We start from the raw sequence: 18,503 nt of genomic DNA, 5'->3' as shown, positions 1-18,503 counted from the left end.
TCACCGGCAAGGCGACGACGGGGCGGCAACGACGGGGTGACGGGACGGGGCACGGCGCGGCGACGGGGATGACGGGGACGGGGACGGCCGGGGCAGGGACGTCGATGGGGGCGGTGACGAGGGGCGGGGACGGCTGGGGTCGGCGACGAGGGGCGGGGGCCGCGACGTCGACGGGGACGGCGTCGATCGGGGCAGGGCGGCGCGACGGAAGGAAGAAACAGAGAGGGAAAGTGAATTTTTTTTCAACTGTTGTATATATAGGATGGACCTTTAGTACTGGTTGGTGACCGGTACTAAAGGTCTGTTTTGGCTAGGCCAAGCGGCGGGAAGTGCCCCCCCTTTAGTACCGGGTCGTGGCACCAACCGGTACTAAAGACCCCCTCTTTAGTACCGCTTGCATCCACCACCCGATACTAAAGGGGGTGCGCTGGCGCAGTGCGGTGCGGCAAGTTTAGTCCCACCTTGCTAGTTGAGGGGCTACCGCACTGGTTTATAAGCCCCAGTGTGGTAGCTCTCTCGAGCTCCTCTCCTAAGCAGGCCTACTGGGCCTACCTGTTCTGTGCTGCCCTGTGGGCCTACTGGGCCTTTGCGGGCCTGCATCCTGGCCCAACAAAAGGTTGTGTTTCTAGTCGTATGCAGGACGCTTTGGCCCACTAGGCGGGCTTTTTTATTTTCTTAATTTTTATTTATTTATTTATTTTTGTTTTATTTATTTTTGAGTTGTTTTTTGCTGTATTTAGAGTTTCTTTGTGAATATTTTTGCTTTTGGTACAAAAAATTACAAACTTTCTGTTAGTGCCGGTAGTTTTCAAATTTCAATAGTTTAAATTTTGAATTATTTGAAATTTGTGTGAATCACTAGTTTGTGAATAACTTAAGTTTGAAAAAAGATTTTTCAGTGATTCTTTTTTCTTATGTTTAATATTAGTGTGTTTTATCATTATATTCAATTTGGTAATGCTTAGGTTATTTAAAAAATGAAATGCCTTTGTAACAGATGAGTTTTCATCGGAAACCCTGATACTTCGAAAGAGATTGTCCATTTTGTACACGAAGTGCATCCAATTTTTGCCTTAAACCTCTCTACTTTTCTACACATGCTATTTGGATGAAATTATGATACCATGCCAACTTTCAACCTTTTCTGAGTTCATTTGAAATGCTTTTCAATTTCAGGGTCATTTAGCTGGAAAAAATCGGTAAATGCATGAAATAATTTGTTTGCACATAAAATTTCTTTGCGTTTCAAATGCCAAAACACATAACTACGCTAACTATTACAGAGATTCCCTCTTGGGTGTGAAACACAGAAGAAAGTGATGATAGTGAAGTCGAACACATCCCAGATCTTTGGGTGTGAAACTTTTTCTTCGCGTGTGTCCCTTTGCGTTGTAGCCATGGAAAATCTTCATCATTTAACTGGATGCTCGGGTCAATATTCACTGTGAATGGAGCAATTTCATCAAACTTTTCATAATCTTCTGACATGTCTGTCTTGTAATCCACTCCCACGATGTTTCTTTTTCCTGAAAGAACTATGTGGCGCTTTGGCTCGTCGTATGATCCATTTGCTTCCTTATCTTTTCTTTTTCTCGGCCTGGTTCACATAAAAAACCTACGCCACATCATTGGCTAGGACGAATGGTTCGTCTGCATACGCAAGATTGTTGAGATCCACTGTTGTCATTCCATACTGCGGGTCTTCCGTTACCCCGCCTCGTGTCATATTGACCCATTTGCACCGAAACAAAGGGACCTTCAAATCACCTCCATAGTTAAGTTCCCATATGTCCTCTATGTAACTATAATATGTTTCCTTTCCCGTGTTGGTTGTTGCATCAAAGCGGACACCACTGTTTTGGTTGGTGCTCTTCTTATCTTGGCAGATCGTGTAAAATGTATTCCCATTTGAAAGTCATTATATTCGAAGATGGTAACTGGGACAGCGAGTACATGTCATTTTGAATATCGCCATCATTCAGGGCACGTTTCTACAACCAACCGGCAAAAGTCCTCGTTTGTTCGCGTGTAATCCAGTCGTCAGACTTCTCCGGGTGTTTGGAGTGTAGAAAATTCTTGTGTTCCTCCATATACGGAGCCACCAAGGTGGAATTCTGTAGAATTGCATAGTGTGCTTCAGTGAGAGAATGCTCGTCCGTACATATTATTTGATGCCCTCCTAGTGTGCCTTTTCCATCCAGTCTACCCTTATGTCGTGATTCAGGAACACCAATCGGCTTAAGGTCAGGAATAAAGTCAATACAAAACTCAATGACCTCCTCATTTTCATGGCCCTTCGAGATGCTTCCTTCTGGCCTAGCACGGTTATGAACATATTTCTTCAAGACTCCCATGAACCTCTCAAAGGGGAACATATTGTGTTGAAATACAGGACCAAAACGTTAATCTCTTCGCAAAGGTGAACTAGGACGTGCATCATGATGTTGAAGAAGGATGGTGGGAACACCAACTCGAAACTGACAAGACATTGCACCAAATCATTCTGTAACCTTGGTATGATTTCTGGATCGATTACCTTCTGAGAGATTGCATTGAGGAATGCACATAGCTTCACAATGGCTAATCGAACGTTTTCCGGTAGAAGCCCCCTCAATGCAACCAGAAGGAGTTGCGTCATAATCACGTGGCAGTAATGAGACTTTAGGTTCTGGAACTTTTTCTCTGCCATATTTATTATTCCCTTTATATTCGACGAGAAGCCAGACGGTACCTTCATGCTGAGCAGGCATTTAAAGAAGATTTCCTTCTCTTCTTTGGTAAGAGCGTAGCTGGCCTGACCCTGATGTATGCCGTCTTTTCCGTGCATACATTGCTGGTCCTCCCGTGCCTCTGGTGTATCTTTTGTCTTCCCATACACGCCCAAAAAGCCAAGCAGGGTCACGCAAAGATTCTTCGTCACGTGCATCACGTCGATTGCGGAGCGGACCTCTAGGTCTTTCCAATACGGCAGGTCCCAAAATATAGATTTCTTCTTCCATATGGGTGCGCGTCCGTCAGCGTCCTTCGGAACAGGTTGTCCGCCAGGACCCTTTCCAAAGATTACCTTCAAATCCTTGACCATATCATGTACATTAGCACCAGTACGATGGCGAGGCTTCGTCCGGTGATCCGCGTCACCTTTGAAATGCTTTCCTTTCTTTCTTACGGGATGCAATGTCGGAAGATATTGACGATGTCCCAGGTACACATTCTTCCTATAACTATCCAAATATATACTGTCGGTATCATCCAAACAGTGCGTGCATCCGCGGTATCCCTTGTTTGTCTGTCCTGAAAGGTTACTGAGAGTAGGCCAATCATTGATGGTCACGAATAGCAATGCCTTTAGCTCAAATTCTTCCTGTCCGTGCTCATCCCACGCACGTACACCTGTTCCATTCCACAGCTGTAATAGTTCTTCAACTAATGGCCTTAGGTACACATAAGTATCTTTGTCGGGTTGCTTAGGACCTTGGATGAGCACAGGCATCATAATGAACTTCCGCTTCATGCACAACCAAGGAGGAAGTTTATACAAACATAGAGTCACAGGCTAGGTGCTATGGTTGCTGCTCTGCTCCCCAAAAGGATTAATGCCATATGCGCTTAGACCAAACCATACGTTCCTTGGGTCACCTACGAACTCCTCCCAGCACTTTCTCTCGATTTTTCTCCACTGCGAATCGTCAGCGGGTACTCTCAACTTTCCGTCTTTCTTACAGTCTTCTCTGTGCCACCGCATCGCCTTCACATGCTCTTTGTTTTGGAACAAATTTTTCAACCGTGGTATTATAGGAGAATACCACATCACCTTGGCAGGAATCTTCTTCCTGGGGCGCTCGCCCTCGACATCACCAGGGTCATCGCGACTGATCTTATAACGCAATGCACCTCATATCGGGCAAGCGTTCAAATCCTCGTACTCACCGCGGTAGAGGACGCAGTCATTAGGGCATGCATGTATCTTTTGCACCTCTAACCCTAGAGGGCAGACAACCTTCTTTGCTTCATACATACTCTCGGGCAATTCGTTATCCTTTGGAAGCATATTCTTTATCATTACCAGCAACTTTCCAAATCCCTTATCAGATACACCATTCTCTGCTTTCCATTGCAGCAATTCCAGTGTGGTGCCCAACTTTTTTTGTCAGCTTCGCAATTCGGGTACAACAATTTCTTGTGATCCTCTAACATGCGCTGCAACTTCTTCTTCTCCAAATCACTTGCGCAGTTTCTCTTTGCACCGGCAATGGCCCGACCTAGATCATCAGGAGGCTCATCTGATGCCTCTTCTTCAGCTTCTTCCCGCATTGCCGGCTCAGCTTCTTCCCTCATTGTTGTATCATCGTATTCAGGGAACCCATGGCCAGGATAGCCGTCGTCGTCCTCTTCTTCTTCATTGTCTTCCATCATAACCCCTATTTCTCCGTGCTTGGTCCAAACATTATAGTGGGGCATGAAACCGGACTCAAATAGGTGGACGTGAATGGTTCTTGACGTAGAGTAATTGTGACCATTTTTACAGCCAGCACATGGACAAGGCATAAAACTACCCGCCCGCTTGTTTGCCTCAGCGGCAAGCAGAAAAGTATGCACGCCATTAATGAACTTGGGAGAGCATCGGTCATCATACATCCATTGTCGGTTCATCTTCATTACACAACACTGAATAGACCAAATTACTACAAGTTCATACATAAAGTTCATATACAACACTTAATTAAATGCAACATACAAATAACTCTCTATCTAAAGAATTTAAATGCAACAACAAATGCGATCAAGATCGCAACTAAGGTAACAATTGATCCAACAGCATAATGATACCAAGCCACACTATCAATGGCATATTTTCTAATCTTTCTAATCTTCAACCTCATTTTCTCCATCTTGATCTTGTGATCATTGACGACATCGGCAACATGCAACTCCAATTCCATCTTCTTCCCCTCAATTCTTTTCAATTTTTTTTTCAAATACTCGTTTTCTCTTTCAACTAAATTTAACCTCTCGACAATAGGGTCGGTTGGAATATCCGGTTCACATACCTCCTAGATAAAAATATCTATGTCAACTTGATGGGCATAATTTGTCATAAACACGAAATGCAACAACTAGTTTTAAAAGAGAATATACCACATCTGAATCATAACAAGGACGAGGGCCGACGGGGACGGATATCAAAACCATGGCACTATGTATAACAAACAACGTATGGGTAAGATAATTATACAAGTAACTATATATCCAAATCACACAAACATCAATTTGGTAATGTAAAACATTCATGAACAAGAGCCTCACCACAAGGTGGCGCCGGTGATGGGACGGTGCGGGCGATCGATGGTGGTTACGACGGAGATTTAGAAGGAGCTAAGTAAACCACACCTACATATGCAAACTAAGTGTTATTTTTTACCTCAAATTGCATATAAATCAAATACTAGCACATATAATTCCTCAAAAATTAATCACTATACAAAGCATTGCAAGAGCTAATCTAGCAGTGAGAGTTGAAAGGACAAAGTTGCTAACCTTTGTGATCATTTGAATGGATGGGGGCCTTCAAATCTTGACAAATTTTGGGCAAAATTTGTGAGGAGCTCGAGGAAGAGAGGGGAAGAACAGAGGAAGTGAGGGGAAAGGGGAATAACAGAGCGAGCTCGGATGGACGAATGGTTTATGTACGTCGACCTTTAGTACCGGTTCGTGCCACGAACCGGTACTAAAGGTGCTGGAGGGGCCCCAGACTGACAACATCCTGCCACCACTCTGTTTAGTACAGGTTCGTGGCACGAACCGGTGCTAAAGGTTCGCCACAAACCGGTACTAATGTGAGCGGCCGGCTAGCCGTTGGAACCGGCACTAATGGACACATTAGTGCCGGCTCAAAATCAAACCGGCACTAATGTGTCTCAGATTTGCCCCTTTTTCTACTAGTGTCATGAACAATTTGGAATGAGCGAAACACACGAGTTTTCAGGCATAAGTGCGCCCCTCCGATAGTGCTGCTTTCCTCCATCGCCACCGGGGCTAACCATTGGATCACCGTCGGTGCTAAAAAACTAGGGTCTTTGTTATTTTTATTTTTTTTAGAAAAGGAGGAAGACCCCCAGCCTCTGCATCTGGAGATGCATACCGACATTTTACTAATTATTAACACAAGACCTTACAAAGTTATACAACAGTAAGACTAAAGCCACCGTCTAACCAACATCTGTCACACTCCTATCCAGATGATGAAGGGGCGCTGAAAGTCTGGGCCTAATACCAAACAGACCTCACAGCCAAACCTAACATCTAAGACCTGAGGTCCCATCCAGGACGCCTGCCGGGTATGGACACCCACCAGTCCAGCGTGCTCCTCAACCAGGACGCCTGCCGGGTATGAGGCCGCCGCAGCCTCCTGCCACCAATCCATCTTCAGTGTTGTACTGCTGCATATACCTTGTCCGGTCTAACTGCCGTCGGCGCCACCACGACGCCAGACAACGCCACCATCCTGCGCTCGTCCATCATCACACGCCCACCGGCGAGACCCCGCTGCTCCATGCCGCTGAGAGCCGCCGTTGTCGACATGCCTGATGCCATGTCACTCCTCCTTCGCGAACACCACCTACTGCGACTGGTCCCATCACCTCCGTCTGCAGTTCCTCTAACCGAGCACCCAGATGCCCCAGGCGGAGCCTCCAAGAAGGGCACGGCACACGTAGTGCCGCCGCCGCCCAACCTAAGGAGATATTGGGCTTTCACCCGGGCATGGGGTCGGCGTAGAGGGCAGGGACCACGACGGCGTCTGCAAGGAGGAGAACGGCGACCTTGGTCGTCGCCACCATCGGGATGAACGAGTCATCCAGAGTTCCCTCCGGTCCGATGTCATCTCTACCAGCCCCCTGAACACACCGAGGCCAACCACCGTGATCGTAAGTCATACAGTACAGCAGGAGAGCCTGCAGCGCGAAGGAGATCCACCGGCAACTCACCGCAGCGCGAAGGGTCTTTGTTATTGCGCGAGTAATCCACATGCCGTGTACTAGGGTTGTTTGTAACTAACTCTATTCTCTCTTATTTAATGGATGAGGCAATGCTTTTGCCTCCGTTTCAGAAAAAGAAAAAAAGAAGTCTGCGCACTATCTACAGGGTTCAAGTCATCCCAGCGTTTCAATATGCAAATTAATGCACAATATTAGAATGGCATGTGTAGCTATGCGGTCTGAGGTCTATCCCTTATAAGCAGAGCACAGCTAAAGCTCGTGCCAACACTATTTAAGTGGCCAGCTAGCGCCCAGCTCTACCTCGACCAATAGTAGTTCTATTCACTAAGACTGGCCTGCATGACAAGTGTATTTGTTTACGAGGGAGATAGCTGTATATGCGGAGGTGGAGGGGGGAGTAGAGATATTTATAGGCACGGAAGGCATCCAGAAATTCGTGATATCCTGAGAAGAAAGCGCTTGTATATGGCCACATTAGCATTGCAGTTGTAGAAGATGCCCACTCACAGGTTTGATATGATCAGCATAAGTGCGGTGCGTTGTGTGCCTCTATCGTCTCTCAAAAATAAAATAAAAGCTCACTCTAATTTTTTTGAATCATATATGTGCACGTCCTTTGTCCCTCCGGGTATACGTATGCACTCCCCGCATACTTCGCGACCTCGGCAATGCATGCTATGTTCCCTGTTTTAGACTGAAGGCATTCATCCCCTGTTTTTTTTACGTAAAGCAAATCTGGAGTTTCGCCGGGGAGACCTCCAAATGAACAACATGATTACATACACTAGAACTATATTACACCCTAGGTGACACCCTAGAGAATCATATATGAACAGAATGGGATGTTCATAAATGCTGATCAGCAGAAGGATCGTCAACATCAAAAACTTCCGTCATAAAACAGTCCCGACATTCGACACCCTAGCGGACCCCAAAAATATACTTCTATCTTTAATATACGCCTGCGGAAGCTAAGATCGGTGAGGCCGCTTCAGCCTTCACCGGATCTTAAAAAAAAGCAACTGGGTTTTGTGACCCTAGAGAACTGCCCTTTGCTACAACAGTGAAACAACTTAGTGCACAGCATGATGCTATTTTCCATGTTCAGACTCATCTGACATATTATTGGACATTTCTTTTTGTTCGATTTGAAGTTGTCTTGCACGTTTCTGTGAAAAATTTAGAACATAGAGAAATAGAACTGACATATCATTGAAGACTATTTGTAGTACTACACGACAGATGCGATGAAATATGAGAAACTACTACACATATTCAACCATGAAGAAACAAAAAATTCTCTGAATCAGATGATAGAGCAAATTGCATAGCAAAGGGGAAACAAAGACCCAACTAAACAAGAGTGTATATGTATTTCAGGAAATCCTAGCAATCATATTGCACCGGCAAATTTGGTTGGATCCGAAAAACGCACCAACTATATATCATGATATACATTATGCACCGTAAAAACAATACACAAGACCTAACTAAAATCTAGAGCTTGGATGGAGCTGAAAGGAAACATTAAAATAGCTGAATCACAAATTATCTATTTCATATTGAATAATAGCATTTGTAGTGAGGAAAATAGTAAATTACACTAGGAGTCTGTAAACCTAAGCTGTATGTTCAGTTTTGTCCATTAAATTGAAAATTGAAGTGGAGTGGCTGAGGTTATGGTTTGATGGGTTTGTTGGTGTGGCAATGATGGTGGCTTCCCTTTGCAGTTTTGTGCTCATGCCTCTTCTCCATCACGTTGGTGCATCCTCATGTGCCAGAATGGGAGGTTTATTCAAACTTGTATTGTATCTTGCATGTCTGTAATCCTGTCCCACTTGAAAATTCAGTTGATTATCTAACGAGCCTAGTCGCATCGATCTTTCCATCTAATAATAACTATATGGCTTATGTTCTGGTCATGGTTGGTACTTGGTAGTAAGGTCGGCGACTAGAGACTCGCTGAGTGATGACTTTTTTCTTGATCGAATTAGTTGGTGATGATCGGGACTATGAGGGTGTTTGTTTCCAGGGACTTATTGGCTTAGGGACTTAAAAAAGTCCCTATAAGTCCCATCTAAACCAAACAGGAGAGACTTATAGGGACTTAAAGTGGGCATTTGAGACTTATGAAATAAGACTCTCAAGGAGGGACTTATAGGGACTTATAGTTATAATATGGTCTTATAGGGACTTATAAGTCCCAGGAACCAAACAGGTAGGGACTTTTTAGGGACTTGAGACTTATAAGTTGAGACTAAAAAAAGTCCTAGGACTTATGAACCAAACAGGGCCTATGTCTCAAAATGTTAGTGTCAAAAATGGTGTTATATTTTGGAACGGAGGGAATACTATATACATACAACAGTTGCTATTCTTTTGGATTGTATCATTTTGATACAATGCTTTGAGTCAATAAAACCTCCTATCATAAAAAAAACAGTTAGCTACTTTGAGATGTGTGCATCTTGCCATGGCGGGCATGAACTCATTGATGCGACATTTGAGTTAGTGTTATATATCGAAAATAGCTAGGCCCTCTCTGCATCCGTAGAGATATATGATCTGTGCCACACGTAGATAATTTATCACAGTTGTATTGTGCTTAAAAGATTTACTCCACGTGATGCAGTCCTCTTGAAGGATCACACCATATACTGATGAGCGCATGCCAATGTTATTTAAGCGACCATCTGGCACTTGCCTCGGCTTCCATATCTAGCAGTTCTACACGCGGCACTAGACCCATGGTGAATTTATTTCGACATAGAAGATGGATCCAGCTACATGGGTCATAAAGAAACAAACATATATTGGTAGGCACGGTAGGTATCAGGGAATTGGTGATATGAAGATGGTAGAGGACAAGTTTACGCTTATGTTAGCGCCCCTGTGCCTACTGCTACGCCGACGCAACTGAGCCGCCATACACCAGTTCAAACTCGCAGACCTAAATGGACCAGGAGCATGGGCCCGACCTCCATCTTGAGTTTCCGAGATGTTGGATTTCATATATCAATACGAATTGACAGTCAAAACGCTGACAACATATGGGTAGAACTTCTAAAAGGTTCTTGAGAAGTGGTAATTTTTCTAGGCTTGTATTCTTTTTCTCGGTTCACTAGGATTCAAAGAATTTGATCGCCTGGTTGAGATAATTCGTAACGAATCAATAAACCCTGGTCGTGCTAATTTCATACGAAGCAATAAACCCCTTCTGTGTGAAGTATTAACATGAGTATACCTTAATCCACATTCTCACCATCGTTTGAACAATACTGCCAAGGCCCTGCTTGGATTAGTGTTTCAGCTCGTTTTTGGCCGGTTTAGGATACGGACCTCCTCCCGTCGTTTTAATTTCAGGATGGAATCAAGAGGCGACCAGTAATTTACACATGTAAGATAAATACAGGTGTAAAAACTTACACCCATTCCAAGCAGGGCCCAAGGAGTCGGTTATTAACATGAGTATACCTTTTTATGTACATTTGTGCACAGTTCACGAATGTCAAGGATACTGTTGAGGGCAAGAAACAAGTTATGCCTAGCTTTGATAACTGTACTCATGGCGCTGCTGTTCCAGCCTTAATCTGGGGCTACTTTAGCTTAGCAACATAATAAAGTGCCTTCTGACAGAAAACAGCGGTGGCTCAGATTTTGTTTTCGCTTCTTATCTTGGCCGTGTAACTGAACTGAGTCACTGAACATTGTATGCAATGAATGACACAAGAATGAAATGAAACAAAAAGATCAAAGGAAAACTGGATCACTTGTTACACTATAAATAATCCATCAAACAAGGATAAAAAATCAGAATATTTGTGTTTTCCTCTTGGATAGTGTGCTCAAATGGATCAGTATTGCAAAGCAGTGAATGGGGCCAGGCAGCTAGCATCCAATCCCAATCTGAATCCAAATTAAACAAAGGAAAACTATGGGGAAGTATGTAAGGAACCATGAAGAAAGGAGTTAATGCAACAGCAGGGGAAGTATTCCATCAGCATACATAGAGTCCACATGTTCTACATGGAGCCATCTCTCCCAAATCCTACATGGGGCCTTACGATATGCAAATCAATGCACGATATCCGAATGGCTCTTGTAGTTATGCGGTCCGAGGTCAATCCCTTATAAGAAGAGCACAGCTCAAGCTCGTGTCAATACTATTTTAGTGATTATCTAGCGCCCGGCTCTACCTCAACCAACAGTAGTTATATTCACTAACACTGGCGTGCATGACAAGCGTGTTTGTTTACGAGGGAGATAGTTGTATAAGTGAAAAAAAAACAGAGATGTTGATAGGCATGGAAGGCATCTGGGAATCCGAGATATCCTGAGGAAGCAAATTTTGTTTATGGCCACATTAGCATTGCGTTGGTAGAAGATGCCCACTCACAGGTGTCATAGGAGCGTGTTGATCCGCGAGTAAGTGTGGTGCGTTGTGTGCGTCCACCGTGTCTCGCAAATAAAAACTCACTGTATTTTTTGTTGACACAAAACTCACTGTAATTTGATTGAATCTTGTATGCACGTACATTCTCTCTACGGGTCACCTAAACGCTCACCACATACCTCGTGCCTCAGTGATGCATGCTTGGTTGGAAGAGGACTTGTGGCAGCATGTGGATGCGGAGGCACCGACCTATTTTTCATTGGCTTTTGATTTTCAATACTTCGTACCTTTCTACTTCTGCTGTCATATTCATGTTTTCTGTGATGAGGACTTTTGAATAAGACCCGCTTTGAATATGTTTTTGACGGGTTTTAAAAACTTCTTTAAGTATGGCAAAAAAGGCAAAAAAAATCACATGTTTCATAAACTAAAATTTAAATATGGTGTGACCTCGTGCGGAATCCAACGACTTTGTGGATCGTGAGACTATCGTGTGGCCGAGCACGCTAGACAGGTGGGTGCCCCTACGAATTTCCGATGCTTTGTTCCCTGTTTTAGACTAAACACATTCATCCTCTGGTTTTTATAGCAACAAATCCAGGACACCAGCTTATCCAGAAGAACGAAACATCCAAAGTAATAACGGGAATACAATGCCAGAACCGTAATACACCCTAGGTGACACCCTAGGTTGAAAGCATGTGTGGTTCATAAAAGCAGATCACCAGAAGGATTGAGAACATCAAAATGTCCTATCATGAAGCAGTCCCAACTATATATGGCCATGGGCCGGGCCGGGCCGGGCTTGGGCCGGGCCTAAAAAAGCCCATGGCAAAAACTGAGGCCCGGGCCCTCCCAGGCCCTACCATCGGGCCTACTTTTCAAGCCCAAGCCCGGCCCATCTGGTAAAAAGCCCTGAAAAGCCCTTAGGGCTTAGGGCCATGGGCCGGGCCTCTTCCTTAAAATGCCGGTATGCCAAGCCCAAGCCCATCCAGGCCCTGCTGGTGGGCTCAAAACTCAGGCCCTAGCCCGGCCCACGGTAAGCCCATCGGGCCTAGGCCCTGGATTTTAGGGCCGGGCCTGGGTGGGCCGACAGGGCCGGGCCTGAGATGGCCAGGACTAGTCCGAACATAGGACACCCCAAGAAAGACCTAAAACATACTCCTCTCTTTAATAAACGCCCGTGGAAGATAAGATCAGTGACGCCGCTTCAGCATCTTCTTGCATCGCTTCACCGGTCCTAAAAAAAGCAACTGGGTTATGCGACCCTAGAGAACAGCCCCTTGCTGCAACAATGAAACAACATAGTGTACAGCCCGATGCCATTTTCCTTGTTAGGGCCCATCTGACACATTACTAGACGTCCTCTGTATCATCCGTACATCTAATCTAATAATAGCATTTGTAGTGGAGAAAGGAGAAAAATACAGTAGGAGTCTGTAAACTTGCGCCATAGGTTCACTTTTGTCCATTAAGATGAAAATTGAAGTGGAATATGCGAGGTTAGGGTTTGTAGGGTTTATTGGTGTGGCAGCAGCGGTGGCTTTGCTTTGCAGTTTGGTGTTGCGGCCTCTTCTCCATCATGTTGGTGCGTCCTCCGGTGCTGACATGTGGCATCTAAGCTTTTTTGGAGATTGAGATCTTGGATTTTTCTGGCAGAGACAGATGTTTCTTGTGAATTTATCATGGAGGGAGGGCCATTTCGACTGAAATATTTTTGTAAGAGTTGTGAAGTACTTTAGCAAGAAAAAAAATATCGATGATATTTGAATACATATATTTAGATCAACAGAATAACCAAAATGCTTTCATGAACCAATTATATACTATTTTTAGAGAGAGAATGGATCTACTGAGGTTTATTCAAATTTGTATTTGTGTCTTGCATCTCTGTAATCCCGTCCCACTTCAAAATACATTGGATTATCTAACGGGCCTAGTCGCATCGGTATTTCCATCTGATAATGGTCAGTGACGCCGCTTCAGCATCTTCTTGCATCGCTTCACCGGTCTTACAAAAAGCAACTGGGTTATGCGACCCTAGAGAACAGCCCCTTGCCGCAACAATGAAACAACATAGTGTACAGCCCGATGCCATCTTCCCTGTTAGAGCCCATCTAACACACTACTACTTCTGTTTTTTGTTTAATTAGATGATGCCTCACATGTTGCTGTGAGAATTTTAGAACATAGGGAAATATATTGGATATGTCATAGAACACTATTTGTAGTAATACACGATAGCTGACATGAACTCTGAGAAACTGCTATTGGTGTTCTTTTTTCTTTCTTTTTTGCGAGGGGAAGGGGAATTCATGAATCAAGCAGCAGCCAAGTCTGCAATACGAAGGTCAGGTACCTCCTCAGGTCCTGAGCGAAGCCACACCGCACTGTGCTTCTTTATTCTACCATAGTTCACTAAGTAATGACTAAGAATGTTTTGCTCTCGCTTAATATGCTTGACTAAGAATTCCCTATTCTCCTAAAGAAGTAGCTTAATTTCTTGCACCATCATCATGTGTGCCGATCTATCCTCTCCCGTTTCAGTGATCAGCTTGACGACTTCTGAGCAGTCAGTTTGAATAACAATGTGCAGGTCTGACCACTGAGTGGCAAGGGAAATGCCTTCCCAGCATGCATGTAGTTCAGACTCCAATGGAGAAGCACACCGTCTCAGTTCGCGGCAAGGCGAGTAGATGATCGCTCCCCTATATATCTTGATACACAATGCCATCCCATCACTGCTATTGGTGTTCAACCACAAAGAAACAAAAAATTGCATTTCTCTGAATTACTCCCTCTGTCCCATAATTAAGAGTGTTTTTTTACACTATACTAGTGTAAAAACACTCTTATATTATGGGATGGAGGGAGTAGATGATAGACCAAATTGCATAGCAAAAGGGAAACGAAGAACCTATTAAACAAGAGTGTGGAAGCATTTATGGAAATCCTAGCAATCATATTGCACCAGCAAATTTGTTCAAATCCCAAATGCGACAACTATATATCTTGATACACATTATGCACCGTAAAAAACCAATGCCTAAATAAAAACCAATCCCGTGATTATCTAACAAGTACTATATAGATTATGGGCTTATGTAGTGGTCATATATAGTTGGTGCTAAGATCGATGAACGGAAGACTCGTTGACTTGTGACTTTTGTCTTGATCGAGTTGGTTGGTGATGATCGGAACATAGATGTGTGCAAATTTCATAGTCTAGTTTACTGCTATGTACATACACCGGATAGTTACTCTTAGGAGGTGTTTGGTTCGCCGATTTGTAACGTCATCTGTTTACGCTGGTAAGGGATAACGTTGAATCTTGTTTGGATCGACCTGGCCGTAATGAGATAACGCGGTATCAGGTCCCAGCCTAGTTGTAATCTCATTACGCCCAATATGCTGTGTAATCGGAAACCGCCGCACGATGCTTCTCCCGTCTGCTCTGTTTCCTCCGCATGAAGCGCCACGAACTGATCCTCTCTCCACATGCTACCGCCGCACGATGTCCGTATATGCTGGCCGCCGTCCATCGTGGACTACGCTACGCCGGGAAGGGCGTGGTTTTTCGTGGAGGCCGGTGCGGACATCGCCGTCGATGAGCTCAGCGACGCGAGGTGCCCGCCGTTCCTGTTCTTCGAGGAGTTCATCGGCGACCACGTCTACAGGGCGTCGCCGCCGGGCGTGCTGCTCGCGGCGGTCGCCGACCAGCCCCTGGTGTCCGAAGGCCGCCGGACTTCCCACTGCATCAGCGACGTTCCTGGTGTGGCGCCCCTCTACGTCAGCCCATGCCAGACCCAGAGAGAGCCCTGCCATGGCTGCTCTTTTGAGATTTGTTAGCTTTTTTTTTCAGCAGACGAATCGATTACGTTACAGTCCGCTACCAAACAAGTTTGAGTTTCGCTTGTTTACGTTTGCGGTGTTTCTCTCGAACCAAACACCTCCTTAGGTGTATCAATTTGATACGATGCTTTGGGTCACTAAAAACTCCTTCTATTGAAAACAAAATCAGCTAAATGGTTTACCGAAAAAGGCTTTCGCCCCGCTTTATATCTAAAGCATCAAACCACAAGCATCCAGTACAAACACACGTCACGCCACCGCAACACACACACCCCCAGGACAGGATACATAGGCACTGAGCGCAGCAACACCACCACTAGCACTACGGCCCCGAAGAGGTGAGACTACATATGACGAATCATGCGTTCCAAGACGACGCCTTCAGGAAGGATACAACACCGGAGCGCCGCCACCGCCCGATCCAAGGATCAGAGCAGGATTACTCCCGAGCGCCGCCACCGCCCGACACCGGAGCGCCGCCACCGGTACATCTAATCTAATAATAGCATTTGTAGTGGAGAAAGGAGAAAAATACAGTAGGAGTCTGTAAACTTGCGCCATAGGTTCACTTTTGTCCATTAAGATGAAAATTGAAGTGGAATATGCGAGGTTAGGGTTTGTAGGGTTTATTGGTGTGGCAGCAGCGGTGGCTTTGCTTTGCAGTTTGGTGTTGCGGCCTCTTCTCCATCATGTTGGTGCGTCCTCCGGTGCTGACATGTGGCATCTAAGCTTTTTTGGAGATTGAGATCTTGGATTTTTCTGGCAGAGACAGATGTTTCTTGTGAATTTATCATGGAGGGAGGGCCATTTCGACTGAAATATTTTCGTAAGAGTTGTGAAGTACTTTAGCAGGAAAAAAAATATCGATGATATTTGAATACATATATTTAGATCAACAGAATAACCAAAATGCTTTCATGAACCAATTATATACTATTTTTAGAGAGAGAATGGATCTACTGAGGTTTATTCAAATTTGTATTTGTGTCTTGCATCTCTGTAATCCCGTCCCACTTCAAAATACATTGGATTATCTAACGGGCCTAGTCGCATCGGTATTTCCATCTGATAATGGTCAGTGACGCCGCTTCAGCATCTTCTTGCATCGCTTCACCGGTCTTACAAAAAGCAACTGGGTTATGCGACCCTAGAGAACAGCCCCTTGCCGCAACAATGAAACAACATAGTGTACAGCCCGATGCCATCTTCCCTGTTAGAGCCCATCTAACACACTACTACTTCTGTTTTTTGTTTAATTAGATGATGCCTCACATGTTGCTGTGAGAATTTTAGAACATAGGGAAATATATTGGATATGTCATAGAACACTATTTGTAGTAATACACGATAGCTGACATGAACTCTGAGAAACTGCTATTGGTGTTCTTTTTTCTTTCTTTTTTGCGAGGGGAAGGGGAATTCATGAATCAAGCAGCAGCCAAGTCTGCAATACGAAGGTCAGGTACCTCCTCAGGTCCTGAGCGAAGCCACACCGCACTGTGCTTCTTTATTCTACCATAGTTCACTAAGTAATGACTAAGAATGTTTTGCTCTCGCTTAATATGCTTGACTAAGAATTCCCTATTCTCCTAAAGAAGTAGCTTAATTTCTTGCACCATCATCATGTGTGCCGATCTATCCTCTCCCGTTTCAGTGATCAGCTTGACGACTTCTGAGCAGTCAGTTTGAATAACAATGTGCAGGTCTGACCACTGAGTGGCAAGGGAAATGCCTTCCCAGCATGCATGTAGTTCAGACTCCAATGGAGAAGCACACCGTCTCAGTTCGCGGCAAGGCGAGTAGATGATCGCTCCCCTATATATCTTGATACACAATGCCATCCCATCACTGCTATTGGTGTTCAACCACAAAGAAACAAAAAATTGCATTTCTCTGAATTACTCCCTCTGTCCCATAATTAAGAGTGTTTTTTTACACTATACTAGTGTAAAAACACTCTTATATTATGGGATGGAGGGAGTAGATGATAGACCAAATTGCATAGCAAAAGGGAAACGAAGAACCTATTAAACAAGAGTGTGGAAGCATTTATGGAAATCCTAGCAATCATATTGCACCAGCAAATTTGTTCAAATCCCAAATGCGACAACTATATATCTTGATACACATTATGCACCGTAAAAAACCAATGCCTAAATAAAAACCAATCCCGTGATTATCTAACAAGTACTATATAGATTATGGGCTTATGTAGTGGTCATATATAGTTGGTGCTAAGATCGATGAACGGAAGACTCGTTGACTTGTGACTTTTGTCTTGATCGAGTTGGTTGGTGATGATCGGAACATAGATGTGTGCAAATTTCATAGTCTAGTTTACTGCTATGTACATACACCGGATAGTTACTCTTAGGAGGTGTTTGGTTCGCCGATTTGTAACGTCATCTGTTTACGCTGGTAAGGGATAACGTTGAATCTTGTTTGGATCGACCTGGCCGTAATGAGATAACGCGGTATCAGGTCCCAGCCTAGTTGTAATCTCATTACGCCCAATATGCTGTGTAATCGGAAACCGCCGCACGATGCTTCTCCCGTCTGCTCTGTTTCCTCCGCATGAAGCGCCACGAACTGATCCTCTCTCCACATGCTACCGCCGCACGATGTCCGTATATGCTGGCCGCCGTCCATCGTGGACTACGCTACGCCGGGAAGGGCGTGGTTTTTCGTGGAGGCCGGTGCGGACATCGCCGTCGATGAGCTCAGCGACGCGAGGTGCCCGCCGTTCCTGTTCTTCGAGGAGTTCATCGGCGACCACGTCTACAGGGCGTCGCCGCCGGGCGTGCTGCTCGCGGCGGTCGCCGACCAGCCCCTGGTGTCCGAAGGCCGCCGGACTTCCCACTGCATCAGCGACGTTCCTGGTGTGGCGCCCCTCTACGTCAGCCCATGCCAGACCCAGAGAGAGCCCTGCCATGGCTGCTCTTTTGAGATTTGTTAGCTTTTTTTTTCAGCAGACGAATCGATTACGTTACAGTCCGCTACCAAACAAGTTTGAGTTTCGCTTGTTTACGTTTGCGGTGTTTCTCTCGAACCAAACACCTCCTTAGGTGTATCAATTTGATACGATGCTTTGGGTCACTAAAAACTCCTTCTATTGAAAACAAAATCAGCTAAATGGTTTACCGAAAAAGGCTTTCGCCCCGCTTTATATCTAAAGCATCAAACCACAAGCATCCAGTACAAACACACGTCACGCCACCGCAACACACACACCCCCAGGACAGGATACATAGGCACTGAGCGCA

Source organism: Triticum dicoccoides, chromosome 1B (assembly GCF_002162155.2).
Source record: "Triticum dicoccoides isolate Atlit2015 ecotype Zavitan chromosome 1B, WEW_v2.0, whole genome shotgun sequence".
Lineage (NCBI taxonomy): Eukaryota > Viridiplantae > Streptophyta > Magnoliopsida > Poales > Poaceae > Triticum > Triticum dicoccoides.
The sequence above is the reverse complement of the archived record's forward strand: the minus strand, read 5'-3'. Positions refer to the sequence as shown.